Genomic DNA, 14523 nt, shown 5'->3' with positions numbered 1-14523 from the left:
TGGAACCAGTTCTGAGTTGTCTGCTTCCCTGGTCTATCAGCATGTGAGAAGCAATAGACCACGACCACATACAAAGCCTCCCTGTTTGCTTTCCCGACTGTAACTGCTGCAGGGAATGTCAGTTAGTTAGAGCAGGGAAGGCAAACAGAAGTTCTCTGTAGCCATGAGCCTTCTCCCTTCTTCCTTAAATAGTCTCTCAGATATTTTATCTCAGCAACTATAAAAGTAATAGCCTTCTTTTGTGTTTTTATTTATTTTACTTTTTCTTTTAGTTTTTAAGACAATCTTTTTTTTTTATTTTACATGCCAATCCCAGTTCCTTCTCCCTCCCTTCCTCCTGCTCCCCCTTATTCCTCCTCTGACCCCTATCCATTCCTCAGAGAGGATGAGATCTCCAATGGGGACTCAACAAATTCTGTCATATCCCTTACGGACCAAGGCCATCCTTCATGTATCTAGGCTGAGCAAAGTATCCCTCCATAGGGAATGGGCTCCAAAAAGCCAGCTCACACACTAAGGATAAATAAATCCTGATCCCACTGCCATTGACCCCACAAAGCTGCCCAAGCCATACAACTGACACCCACATTCAGAGGGCCTATTTTAGTCCTACACAGGTTTCTCAGTTGTCAGTCAAGAGTCAGTGAACTCCCACTACCTTGGGTTAGCTGTTTCTGTGGATTTCTCTAAAATCAATCACATCTTTCAAGATTTTAGTGGAAAATTCATTAGCATATAAATTAACATGATTAATACAGATATAATTTTTAGACTAAAGTAGAATTTTTTATGCTGACACAGAAAATAAGTGGTAATGTAATGAGTGTGGTGACCGTGGGTGTTCCCCTTGGCATGAATGGACCAACATCTTGGATATGCAAAGGATTAGAATATAAACCACAATATCAGTAACAGAAATGAGACATCAGCAAATTCTTGAGGCAAATAAAGCAAAAGGCAGTGGTTCCTATCCTTCAAAGATGTAACTGAAATAAAACTAGAGATCACTTTTATGATGTTAGATTTACATAAAACTATATTAACACATGAGTTTTCCAGAATCCATTATCTGGTAATTGCAGTGTAATGAGTGTAAAATCACCAACCTGAGCTAGATAATGTCAGTTCCCCATGCTAACAGAATACTAAATACTAAATAGATGTCTTCATGAAGAGCTACAGCCAGACGTGCCGAGAAATGACACAGGCCCCAAAGGCACAAAGATGATGGTTAACTTAGGAGAAAGAAAAAGCTCACATTGCAATGAGTCTTCTCCATTTTCCTTCTGAACTGCTAAAAACTAATCTCTATCTCTATCTCTGTCTCTCTCTGCTCTCCTGCACACACACATCTTTTCATTAAAAAGCTAGGGCACACACAGACATAGACACCCACACCTACACACACTCACACAGGCCAGCAGGTCAGAGCACTTATCTTGCAATCCTATCCCAGAGAACACAAAAGGCAGCAAGTGTCTTACAGACGTAATCTCATCACCCCTAAATCCAGATTGGAGGCTGAGAGTAGAACAGCCCTGAAACCTATAAATCGGCCAGACTGGAACACACAGAGCAGCAGAAACAGTGAGAGACCCTGTCTCACCCAGTGGAAGTAGAGAGCCACCTCCCGAATGTTATCCTCTGCCCCCCATGTACATATGCGTGCGCGCGCACACACACACACACACACACACACACACACACACACACACTAGCATAGCACAGACAAGCATAGAAATGCAAACACAAATAATAATAATTTTTAGAATGATACAAAATTGGGTATTCTGATAAGTAAATGGTGTCTGTATATTCATTGGTTCTCCTGTTGTGTAACTGACAGTCCAGGAAAATATCTTCAAGGTCTTCTCGCTCATCTTCAGTGTCTCTGTTTTCCATGTGGCATGTGTTCTGGAAAACTATACTTGTCCCATGTGGCCCTTTCATTTCCTTTTTATAACTGGCTTAAGCATACTTAGTGAATGATGAAGCAGTGAGTGAAACATGCAGCTTGTGAAAATGTGTCCAAGGCTCACAGATATCAAACGCTCTGATGTGTTCAAGTTCGTCTTTCTCAAGGAAACCAATCAACTGAACATTTTCACATGATGCACTTGAGCAGTTTGGACATACATGTAGGATGGCTACTTCCTCATCTGCTTTCCTTTGACAAACGATGCTTCTTAAGCTATTTTGTTTAATCATCTCTGTGTTACATTGTTTGATGATGTTGGGTAAGCTTTGGAATGTTTGAATTTTTCACATAGGTAGCACAAAGTCTCCTCAAATCTGGTACAGAAAGGTAAACCTAGACTGCTAAGTTAGGAGTCTCCCTGAGATGTCAAGAATGACAACGACCTAAAGTCATTATTTGTTATTGGAATAAGAGTTGATGAGGCACCCCTCCTGACAAACAGCATCAAATGCATTTTCAAAACTGACTCTTCCTAAATGTATCTCATTAAATCAGTTGGTGTTCTATGTATCCTATCTAAGCAAACATTATGGGATGTCTCAACTCTTTTGGCATAATCCACTACAAAACACCCCTTCAGCACATCAAATGAGGCCTTCAGGCTTTGTCCATGTCATTCAGACTGTGATTGGATGACAGTTATATTATTTTCTATTGCTGTAATAAAATACCATGCCCTAGGCAACTTCTAGAAGGAAGGGTTTGTTCAGAGTGGGGCCTATGGTTCCAATGGGACACATATAATTTCATCAGCACCGTGGTTCAGGCAGGCATGGTGCTGTCGCCCCAGCTGAGAGCTACATTTAACTCATACAAGAAACCGAGAGCTCACCGGAAACGGCACCAGTCTTCTGAAACAAGACACACAACTCCTCCAACAAAACCACACCTCCTAACCCTCCCCAAGTAGTTCCATTACCTGGAGACCAAGCATTCAAATATATAAACCCATGAGTCTGTTCTCATTTAAGCCACCACAGAGATGCTGGAACAGACCATTATATCCGTCAGTCATGTATAAGAACAGTTATGGCTAGGGAGTAAGAATTTGGAAGGCATCTCCCAGAATCCCCTTTGCTGTGGATAGTGGAACACTTTATTCACACATTTCAAAAGTCACCCTCACTGTTCTGTTATTCCAGGAACCTAAGGGGCAATCGTGAAAGCCATGGAAAAACAGTGTGATGCAGAAGAGAGGTTCTTTTTGTTCCCAAAGCCCCTGATTGTCACATTCAACTAATCTGGCTGGAATGTAAAATCCCGATCATAAAGACAGGAGAGGACACATTGTATCCTTTTCTTTTCACATCTTCCCATTATAGAGAGGATGACAATGTCAGGTAGCAAAGAGCTGTAGAAAAGAAGGCATAGAGCTGAGCAGGTCCCCTTTTAAGATTCTCAAACTCAGGGCTTTGACTCAAACAGAAAGGAAGCAGAAGTTACAGGATATTAGTGGCTAGATTGATAAAATTTCCCAGAGCAAATAAACATTTGGGGACTATAAATCAAGACCCTAACATTAACAGATAAGTTCTAAAATAAATAAAAATCAGTGGAAGTTTAAATGAAAACTAACATCTCAAATTTCCTAAAAGTTTGAAGAAAAGAAGGCGGAAGGATTTCATCCTGCAACATATGCCCCAGCCTACTGCCCACAGTGACTCAATATCATCTTCATGTACAAGTGACAGAGGTGATGCTTTTCAGACATCTGAGAAAATTACAATTCACAACACCACTCTGGATCACAAACGTTCTTTAGGTACTTACACTGGGCATGCAGTGGGGAGACCATATGCTGACCCTGAGCTTGCTCCTGGTAACCACTGGTGACACCATGGACCCTTTGCAAAATGCTGACCCTGTTTTTGAAATTTGCTTAGAAGAGAACACAAGTGTGGCAGATTCACTACTGATCAGGAATCTGCTCTTGTTTGTGTCTCAGGTCACGCTTTGGACCCTCATCAGAAGGCTAGTGATGTGTTCCTGTTTCAAATCCACCTGACTACACCTGCTATACAATGAATGCTCACTCAAAGTCTCTTCCACTTTGGGCAGCAACCATGTCATTGCTCGTGCTAACATCTTCAATATGACTTCTGATATTCTTAGCATTGATGATGGCATGGGTATACAGCATAATTTAGCAAGTGCTGTGCAGCTTAAATTACCACGAGCTTAACAAGTTAAATTAGATTATAACAATGGTTTAAAACAGATGAAGATTTTTGTACTAGGAATCCAATTCTCTTTGTCAGTAATATGTGTGATAAATTTTGTGCTGTGTATAGGACTCTTTAGGCATTACCTAAAACTAAAAAAAAAATGCTCATCTTCCCAATCATATTGAAAATACACCACATAAAAGTAACAAAATCAGTTTAGTCCAACCAACCTGATCAAATAAAGTTGGTAGGTCCACAGTTATCTCCTGTGCTGGAATGAGGGAATAATTTTCACTCCTAATGTGAAAATTGTGTCTTCTAAATGACTAAGCAGAGAAATGTAATTGTTAGGTATTAGTTTCTATTTTTCTGTGTCCATACACTGTGACTTATGTGGATAGCATCATTTTAGAACCAAACACCCCCAAATAAGCAGCATCTGAAAATAAAACCAATGAACTAAGACTCCACATTCTCAGCACTTCTCAAAGACAATGATGTTCATTGTGACATGACACTACATAGGATTCTACTGGTGATGCCTCTGTTACTGCTCATCCTGACGATGCCACCAATGATGCTCTTGGTACTACTGATAATTCTTGCTTTTCTTTTTGGTTGCTGCTGAAGCACCTATGAGGAGCTTCTAACATCAAGTGACAATATGTCAAGAATATTTTACAAAATACAGAAATTATAATGTTATATTTCTCTGAAAATTGATACAGTATATATTGAATTCTGTATATAAGTTTATAATAGTTTTTCATTAAAATGTGTTAAGAAAATATTTTAAACTGTTTCTATATATTGTATAAACTGATGACATGACCTTTTGGTGATGTGTTTAAAGAGCAAGATTCTATTATAGCTATCAGAGATAGAAGAGATAGAGGCACATTGAATCACCAGAGCAGAAAGAGATGTTGATTGAACATAGCCAACTGCTGCTGACTATGAAAGAAGCAGAAACAGAGCAGAGAGACAGAGGGAGAGAGAGGAGAAGACACACACACACACAGAGGAACATAGAGACAGGAGGAGACAGAGAGATAGGTTGAGAAGGAGAATGAGAAGCTGGGGGAGGGACGCTTCTGAACTAGAGGGAGTTTAGGGTAGGAGAGGAGGGCAGAAGACCTTGACCACTAGCATGGGCTTTGAAATGTATAGCAGGTACTTGTGTTACTGAAGAAGTCTAGAGGCGAGTCTAGTCTGTACCTTATCATGGTAATAGACACCACAGCCAGTTTTCCTACTGTCAGTGATAAAAGAAATGACACCTTTGGGTAGAGGAACTAGCTTCACAAGTTTTTAAGGAATGTTGGCTTTTATCTACCCTCCAGAAATCCTCTGAAAGTCCAGGTTGAGCCAATTTTTGGCTATCTGGGTCTGCCAATGCAGTTTTGGGAACTGGAGTTCAATAACAAGCATCAATGAATTTTAGTGGATTTTCCAAGTCACAAACCAGCTATGTTGAATTTTCATACTCAAACTGCTCTCACATGAGTAAAAACACCACCTAAATTGCTCTATTGACCTTAACATCCACGGAGTTAAAGTGTGCCTGCTTACCTGCATTTCCTTTTCTTTTCGTTTTTATGACACACCTCAGCACATCTTAACTGGGCAAAATCCCTCCCTGAGGGTGGGGCCTTTTGAGGCCCTTCCTGTGTATGATGATCATTGTGTCCTGGACACCACTTCACAGAACCTATCTACAACCTCTGCCTCTCTCTTCCAAAGTAGTCGCTGAGCCTTGGAGGGTGTTGTGGTTCATATATCCTGCTGTGGTCTGACAACTGCACAGTTATGCATTCTCTAAACTTTGGCCATATGTGAGTCTGTGCACTCACCAGAGCCCACTGCCTAAAGAAACCTCTCTCATAAGGGATCACAGTTGCTCGAATGTATAGGTGTCTGTATGAGTACGTAGAAGGCAGTTTTAACAAGACAACAACAGAGGAAATATTGTGTGCATTCAACACATCAGTGATTAACTGAGAGTCACCGGTACTGCGTCAGTGTGGCATTAAGGAAAGAAATAAAAGCACTTCCACTGGGAGTCATTTCCAGGTTTGAATTTCCTACGTGTTCCCTGTCTTCCCTTTTCTGTCTGTTGAATGAATCTGAGTCCATGCCTTTTTGAAGAAGTCTGTCTCTGTGTCTGTTTTTGTGCTGGAGTCTGTGTCTGTCCCTATGTCTGTCTGTCTGTCTACATCTGTCCCTGTGTGTGAATGTGTATTCCTGCCCCTTTTGTTGATCTCACCTTTATTGAATTTCCCCATAAGAATCAAATGGAGATAGGAGTGGGATACTTTATAGAAATCATTCATGGAGTCTTACAAGGGATTAAGGTAATGACTGAAACTGACCCCAACTCACCAAGACAACAAAAAACATTACAAACACCATGTTTCTCCAGTAACGCTGCTGTGTTCAACTGTTTTGGTGGATATTCATTTAAGACTGTTTTCAACCTTTATATTTGCTATTTTATACAAATGATACACATTTGTTCTGGATTAGGGGGCACAGAAGAGAACATAATTTAAGATTACAGTTAAGTATTAGTTCAGTTTGTAAAAGATGGATATGTAGGAAGACCAAGGAAAGTAGTGGTAATTGTTACATTGTTAGCCTCTTAAAAGTAGGCTAAACAATCAGTTTGAGTACACAGTAGGGCAGCAGCCTTATATCTTAGTGACTTCAATGTATGTTATAAACTCTGGATGTGATGTCCAGCAAAGTTTTCAGTCTCTAGAATCAGAGAAATTTCCATATTACATCACCCTGGCCTCAGTCACTGGACTCTGAACCAGGTTTACAGAACCAGCCAAGAGTTCCCTTCTGTGTTGGTAGATCTAAAATCAAATCACAAAGTTCATCGTTCCTATAACAGTCAACACACTATCACACAGAGGATATCTTGCCAGGCATGTTGTAACATGCAGGGTCTACAGATAGATAAAATCATTACCAACTTTCCTCATCCATTAGCTTGCATAGAAGCTTCTAGTACTGCAAAAGCTAGCCAGCGTGGATACAACATGACTTCTAAATGTCCTATATGCCAAGTGTACAGTGTGTTCAGAATAGTTCTACAATCTAATTCTTATGCATCAATGAGGACATTGGCAGCAGCCTGTAATGTGTGACTGGAGCCCCCCTTGCATCCCAGCTCACAGGGAACTATCTCACAGCATTGGGACCTTTGTTTAGTCAACTTAGTCTTCTGCGAGGAGCGTTATCCATGCATGCAGGGCTCCTTCATTCAGTTGTTTTACTTAAGCTTCCAAGGTTGCAGCTCCATTCATTAGACTTGGTGGCAAGCCACAGTCAATGTGTGGAGGTCAGAGCATCATTTTCTGGATCATTTTATTACCTTCAACCATGTGGTTTCCCAACATCAAACTCAACATCATATGGTTGGCATCAAGCACCTTTACATGCTAAACTATTTAACCAGCCCCTCAAATGGTTTTAAATGACTTAAAATGCAATATTTTTCCAAAAGAACTTTTTCCTCTATGCTTAATTTTGGTTAGCCCTTTCCCCACCACCACACTTCTCCTATCCCTAATTAAACCTTTCCATTTGCAAGATTTCCTTACCCCTTCCACAGTGCATTTCTTCTGCCTCCCCACTTCCCTCCGTGCCTGGTCTCCTCATCTCCTCTAAGGATCCACCTTATGCTTTCTGGCTTTTACAGGCTCTCTAAACTAAAAACATTAATCTGGAATTCAGGGCTTGGAACCACATGTAAGACAGAAGGGGCACAGAAACACTCAGTCCATTAAAGAACCAGCTTTTCTTCTGACTCCCAGGCCCTAGCGCATTGATCCTCCAAGTAGAGCCGCTCATAGTTCCCAGAAAGGAACAGAGGGTCTGATGCTCCAGAGTCTTTGCTGTTGAGTAGAGGATTCAAGCAGAGTTTCTTCCTGTATTTTTCCCCCATTGTTTCTTCCTTTTATTATTTTGAGACAAGGTCTACTGATACCCAGGCTGGCCTCAAATTCCCCATGGAGCCAAGGAGAGACCTTGAGCTCTGGATCTTTGTGCCCCCCCCCCCTCCACTAAGCTCTGAGATGACTGGAATGAACCATCAGCTTAATTTCAAGTCTGTGGACCACAATCTCTCTTCATAATTCCCATGAAAACCCTCTCTACAAAGGAGATAGAACCATCCATATCATGATCCTAACGGAGCCAAGTATTCACATTAATGAGCAAATAAAATGACATACCTAAATATAAATAATTGTTCGATTTCACCTGGACTTATCTTTAATCATTTTTTTCCAAAGATAGACTCTGTTCAATATAAACCATGACATCATACACAAGGCTTCCTAACCTGGCTTCTAGGTGAGGACTATGTACAGCTTGGTTGCTTCTTGACCACCAAGAAGATGGGGCCAACCTTCCAGTGTGTTGGGGACTCACTCTCTACTTATCCTCTCCAAGTCACAGTTTCAATTCACAGAATCCAGAACCAAACCTTCATGGTGTCTGGACCACAGGTGACAAAACCACAACCTGGGCAGCCTTAGGCTTGAAGAAGATGTGAGGCACACCCCCTTGTCTTGTGTGATTATGTGCCATTTTTACTTCAAGAGGTGCAAGGCAAGTTGAAGTCCATTATGAGTCATCCAACACCAAATCCTCTAACAAAGATGAACCAACTATACCAACAAAGTTTGGTGATCCAATGAATTAAATTCAATATATTAGGAGCAAATCCAGCCCTGTGAGCCAACCCAGTCCCAGAACACTGGCAGATCAGGACTGAGCTAGCAAACAGATCCAGAGTCAATGATCTCCACCAGAACAGGTCAAACTCAAAGCCAGGGACTTCTGCATGAGGGGATCTAGACCAGGATTTACAGAAACAGATCAAAGCCAGAAACCTAGGCCAAAGTAGGCCTGAGACAGCAAACTCCAAGGGAGCAGAGCAAAGTACAGGAGTGTTGAGCTATCTCCAGGAACATGGAGTAACCACTGGGGTAACTAGAACTGTGACACTGACTGTACCACGAGGATACATCTCTGAGGTTTATATTCACTGTCACTTAGAAGATTATTCAACAGAATCTCAGACAACCCCAACTACACCTATTAGATGAGTAGAAAAGATCACACACCATGCCACAAAGAGCAACACAACACCAGTAAAACCTAAAGACCCTACCACAGCAAGGCCTGAACAACCAAATATGGATGAACCAAAAGAAAATGACCTAAAAATAACTTAAAGAGAATGTTTGAAACTCTTAAAGATTAAATGAGAAAATCCCTTTAAGAAACTGAGGAAAAGTAAACAGAAAATTGGAAGATATCAACAAATCAGTTAAAGAAAACCAAGAAAAAAAATTAAACATACAAAAGAAACTATCCAGGACTTGAAAGCTGAAATAGAAACAATAAAGAAAACATAACCCGAAGAAATTATAGAAACAGAAATCATGAGAAAAAGATCAGGAACTACAAACGCAAGCATGAACAGCAGAATACAAGAGATGGAAGAGAGACTCTCAAGCGCTGAAGATACAATAGAGGAAATAGATGCATACGTTAAAGAAAACATTAAATCTAAGAAAAGCTTAACCCAAAATATGCAGGAAATATGGGACACCATGAAAAGTTCAAATCTTAGAATAATAGGTATAGAAGAAGGAGAAGTTGTTCAACTCAAAGGCACAGAAAATTTATTTAACAAAATCATAGATATTAATCAAAATCTACTAAAGAAAGATATGCCTATGAAGATACTAGAAGCTTACAGAATACCAAATAGACTGGACCAAAAAAAAGTCCTCTTGTCACATAATAATCAAAACACTAAACATACAGAATAAAGAAAGAATATTAACAGCTGCAAAGGAAAAAGGCCAAGTGACATATAAATATAGACCTATCAGAATTATACCTGACTTCTCAGTAGAGACAGTGAAAGCCAGAAGGTCCTGGTCAAGCATTATGCAGACATTGAGAGACCACGGATGCCAGCCCAGACTACTATACCTAATAAAACTGTCGATCACCATAGAAGGACAAAACAAGATATTCCATGACAAATCTAGATTTCACCAATACCTAGCCACAAACCCAGTTCTACACAAAATACTAGAAGGAAAGCTCCAACTCAAGGAATATGGGTACACCAGCAAAAACACAGACAACTGATGGTCTCATAGCAGCAAATCCTGAAGAAGAAAAAAATTGCACAAATTAACATCACCAACAATGAAAACTAAATTAACAGAAGATAGCGACCACTGGTCATTAATATTCCTTAATATAAATGGACTCAATTCACCTATAAAAAGGCACAGGCTAACAGATTGGATATGAAAACAGAATCCATCTTCCTTCTTCATACAAGAAACACATCTCAACCTCAAAGACAGAAATCGTCTCAAGAGTAAAGGGTTGGGAAAAAATACACCAAACAAATGGACCTAAGAAATAAGTGGGTCTAGTTATCCTAACATTGAACAAAATAGACTTCAAGCTAACATCAGTCAAAAGAAACAAAGAAGATCATTTCATATTAGTCACAGGAAAAATTCAGCAAAAGGAAATTTCAATACTGATCATCTATGCCCCAAATACAAGGGCACCCTCATGTGTAAAAGGAACACTTTTAAAGCTTAAATCATACATTAAACCCCACACACTAGTAGTGGGAGACTTCAACACTCCCCTCTCACCACTGGACAGGTCAATCAGACAAAAAATGAACAAACAAGAGAAATAACAGATGTTACGACCTAAATGAACTTAACAGAAATCTATAGAATATTCCATCCAAACAAAAAGAATATACCTTCTTCTCAGCACCTCATGGAACCTTTTCAAAGATTGACCCCATGCTCGGAAACAAAACAAACCTCAACAAATAAAAAAATAATGTAATAACCCAATGTACCTTATCAGATCACCATGATTTAAAACTAGAAGAAAGGATATTTAACAAGTGCTGCTGGCATAACTGGATTTCAACATGTAGAAGAATGAAAATAGACCCATATCTATCACCATGCACAAAACTCGAGTCTAAATGGATCAAAGACCTCAACATAAAGCCAGCCACACTGAACCTTACAGAAGAGAAAGTGGGAAGTACATTTGAACGCATTGGCACAGGGAACCACTTCCTAAATAAAACCCCAGCAGCACAGACACTGAGAGAAACAATTAATAAATGGGACCTCCTGAAACTGGAAAGCTTCTGTAAAGCAAAGAACACAGTCAACAAGACAAAATGACAGAATTGGAAATTCCCTACAGAATGGGAAAAGATCTTCACTAGCCCTACATCAGACAGAGGTCTGATCTCCAAAATATACAAAGAGCAAGAAATTGTATGCCAAAAGATCACATAATCCAATAAAAAAAATGGAGTACAGACCTAAAGAGAGAACTCTCAACAGAGGAAACTAAAATGGCTGAAAGACACTTAAGGAAATGTTTAACATCCTTAGTCATCAGAGAAATGCAAATCAAAACAACTCTGAGATTCTATCTTACACCTGTAAGAATGACCAAGATCAAAAGCACTGATGACAACTTATGCTGGAGAGATTGTGGAGAAAAGGGAACACTTCTGAATTGCTGGTGGGAATGCAAGCTGGTACAAACCCCTTGGATGTCAGTGTGGCGATTTCTCAGAAAATTAGGAAACAACCTTCCTCAAGATCCAGCAATATCACTTTTGGGTATATATCCAAAGGATGCTCAATCGTGCCACAAGGACATGTGCTCAACTATGTTCATAGCAGCATTGTTTGTCACAGCCAGAACTTGGAAACAACCTAAATAATCCTCAACTGAAGAATGGATAAGAAAATGTGGTACATTTACACAATTGAGTACTGCACAGTAGAAAAAAAAATGACATCTTGAATTTTGCAGGAAAATGGATGGAGCTAGAAAACATTATTTGAGTGAGGTAACCTGAACACAGAAAGACAATTATCACATGTACTCACTCATAGGTGGATTTTAAACATAAGAAGAAAAGAAAACCAGCCTACAAACCACAATCCCAGAGAAGTTAGACAACAATGAGGACAGTAAGAGAGACTTACATACATCTAATCAACATGGGAAGTTGAAAGTAGAAAAAGGCAAGATCTCCTGAGTAAATTGGGAGCATGGGGACCTTGGCGAGGGCTAAAGGGGGGAGGGGAGAGGCAGGGAGGGGAGCAGGGAAAAATGTAGAGCTCAATAGATATAAAAAATCCAATATATTATCTTCACAATAATATATTGGGGGTTACATGTACCTTTCATCCTACATGGTCAACATTCTCAGATCAGGGGAGTCAAGACCATACTACAGTCTTCATGTGCCCTGAGTCACAATTGGATATTGTGTAAGGATGTGTAGGGTGCACCCAGGAACACCCTAGGCCTAGGTATTTTCTGGACTGCCACAGATCAAGAACAGTAACCTAATCTCAAGTGGACACAGGCCATAGACACAGCTCCAGGATGAGGGGACACACTTTAACTCAGGAGGAGGTGGTCTGATGAGTAATGTAAGTGAAAGACCATGAAGGGACATTATTGGCAGCGAGGCAGCTCCCTGATTACCAACGAGTCTGGGGCAAGCTTAACTTCAAGGGCATATGAGCCACACAATCAGTTCATTTGACCCAGGAAAATCATAACCTCAAAGGATCCAGGACCACACCATGGCATGCAGCAAGACAAGGACTCATTTTAATGACCAAACAACATGGCCATGCCTTAATATAAAAAAATGCATAAACTGCTCCTCCAGATTTATCCTGACATCACTGACATCAGATGGGGTTTTTTTTGTTTTTGTTTTTGTTTTTTCAAATCAGCTCCTATATTGCTTGAAATATTTTGTGGGTATCTAAGCTGTGAAGAACAAAGACACTTTGGAGCATCACAGGAAAACACCATGAGGGAAGGAGTTACAATGGGCTAGAAGAATAACATCATGTATGAGAGACCAGGAAGTCTCCTTGGAGAGGCTGAGATTGACTCTGTCTGACCCAGAAGGCAGAGGCATTAGCCCCTGGAGGGACCAGAGGAACTGGAGGCAATAGATGGGTGGGAGACCGCAAAGGAGTAGAGAGAGAAGCAAAAAGAGAATCAAACGGTTGTCCCAAGATCTCACTTAAGCTACCTTGGGAGTCTTCAGGCTGCTTCCTCCACAGCCTTGGGGTGGATGCGGGATCGTGCCAGTGCTGCACACCGCTGTTGAGACACAGGCAGCGAGAGCGCCCAGCCAGTATCCAGTGCCTTCCAACCTGCCTGTGCCCTGACTGGGGTCTGCCGCAGCGGCCGAAAGGAGTCCGTTAGTTCTGAAGAATGGCAGTTATCCCAGGAGCCCCGTTGGAGAGTCTCGAGTGCATCTGTGTCCGCGCTCTGAAGGGCCTGGTTCAATCCAGTCAGCGTTCTCTAAAGTTAGGCTCCGCGAGGGTCCTCTGCTGCCCTGACTGCCAGGCGCCTAAGTAAAGAACTTCCAGGTCTCTCACTGCCGCTGCTGACCCCTGGCCGCCTTGAGGAGAAGCGCACCGGGAGCTTTCTCCCTGCCCTGTGGCGATCAGTGCCGGGCATGCGCACAGCCTCTCTGGCAAGTGAAAACCTGTTCTAGCCTGCCTGTAAATAAAAAATCAAAGGATGAAGCTCTACAATTGAGGCAGGGAGGAAACCTTGCACACCATCAAGCTCTCTATGCCAGACCCAGCTCACGTACTAGGAAAGCAGGGAAACCACGGTTTATTAGGATTCAGTCACACTAGGATGTTGCTAGCATTCTCCCAGCTTTGTTAAAATGTTAGGGACCTTTCTTGGATCCTCTCAAATTTCTCAAATGCTGTGGTTCTGATTTATCAAAGTGATATGGCAAGGCCATATCTGATGCCAAAGTCTTTACACTGCAGGATCTGAAGACTGTAAAGATTTTTTAACTCTGAGCAGTTATGCAGGGATAAAAAGTAGTTCTCAGTGCTGATCAAACACAAGCTGAGAGCAAAGGTAATTAACAACGGGAAACTGTACAAAACGATCTCACCACATATTGCATACATGAGTAGTTACAGGCAGTGTGATAATTATGTGGATAAAAAACACTCCTGCAAGTATAGGGCTTGCAGAGGTGGAGGGAAGGAGAAAAGGATTATGTGCGTGAGGTAGTTTGGTGAGTGATAAATCACAGAAGAACAGGATTTCAACAATGGATTGTTAGTTTGCAGCGATGGGCAATTAACACCTATGGCCTCATAGGTGCAAGGCTGCCCCCAGCTGCACCCCCAGTTTCTATGCGTAGGTGTTGAATAGTAGTAGTTGGGGATCGCCCTTAGGAGGAACAGATGCAATCCAGAGAAAAATATTTTAGTC

The 14523-nt window shown here is 41.0% G+C and overlaps 1 long non-coding RNA gene across 1 annotated transcript in view; it reads right to left on the bottom strand.

Annotated features, from left to right (window-relative positions):
- LOC125400575 (uncharacterized) overlaps positions 1-13719 on the bottom strand; it is a 46945-nt gene extending 33226 nt beyond the window's left edge. The window contains exon 1 of the long non-coding RNA XR_007232001.3: positions 13307-13719. This is a non-coding gene — a long non-coding RNA (uncharacterized LOC125400575). The remainder of the gene's footprint in view (positions 1-13306) is intronic.
- Between the last annotated feature and the right edge of the window lie 804 nt (positions 13720-14523).

This window comes from Myodes glareolus, chromosome 22 (genome assembly GCF_982192425.1).
Source record: "Myodes glareolus chromosome 22, mMyoGla1.1, whole genome shotgun sequence".
NCBI lineage: Eukaryota > Metazoa > Chordata > Mammalia > Rodentia > Cricetidae > Myodes > Myodes glareolus.
Note: the sequence above shows the minus strand (reverse complement) of the source record. Positions and strands in the feature narration are given on the sequence as shown.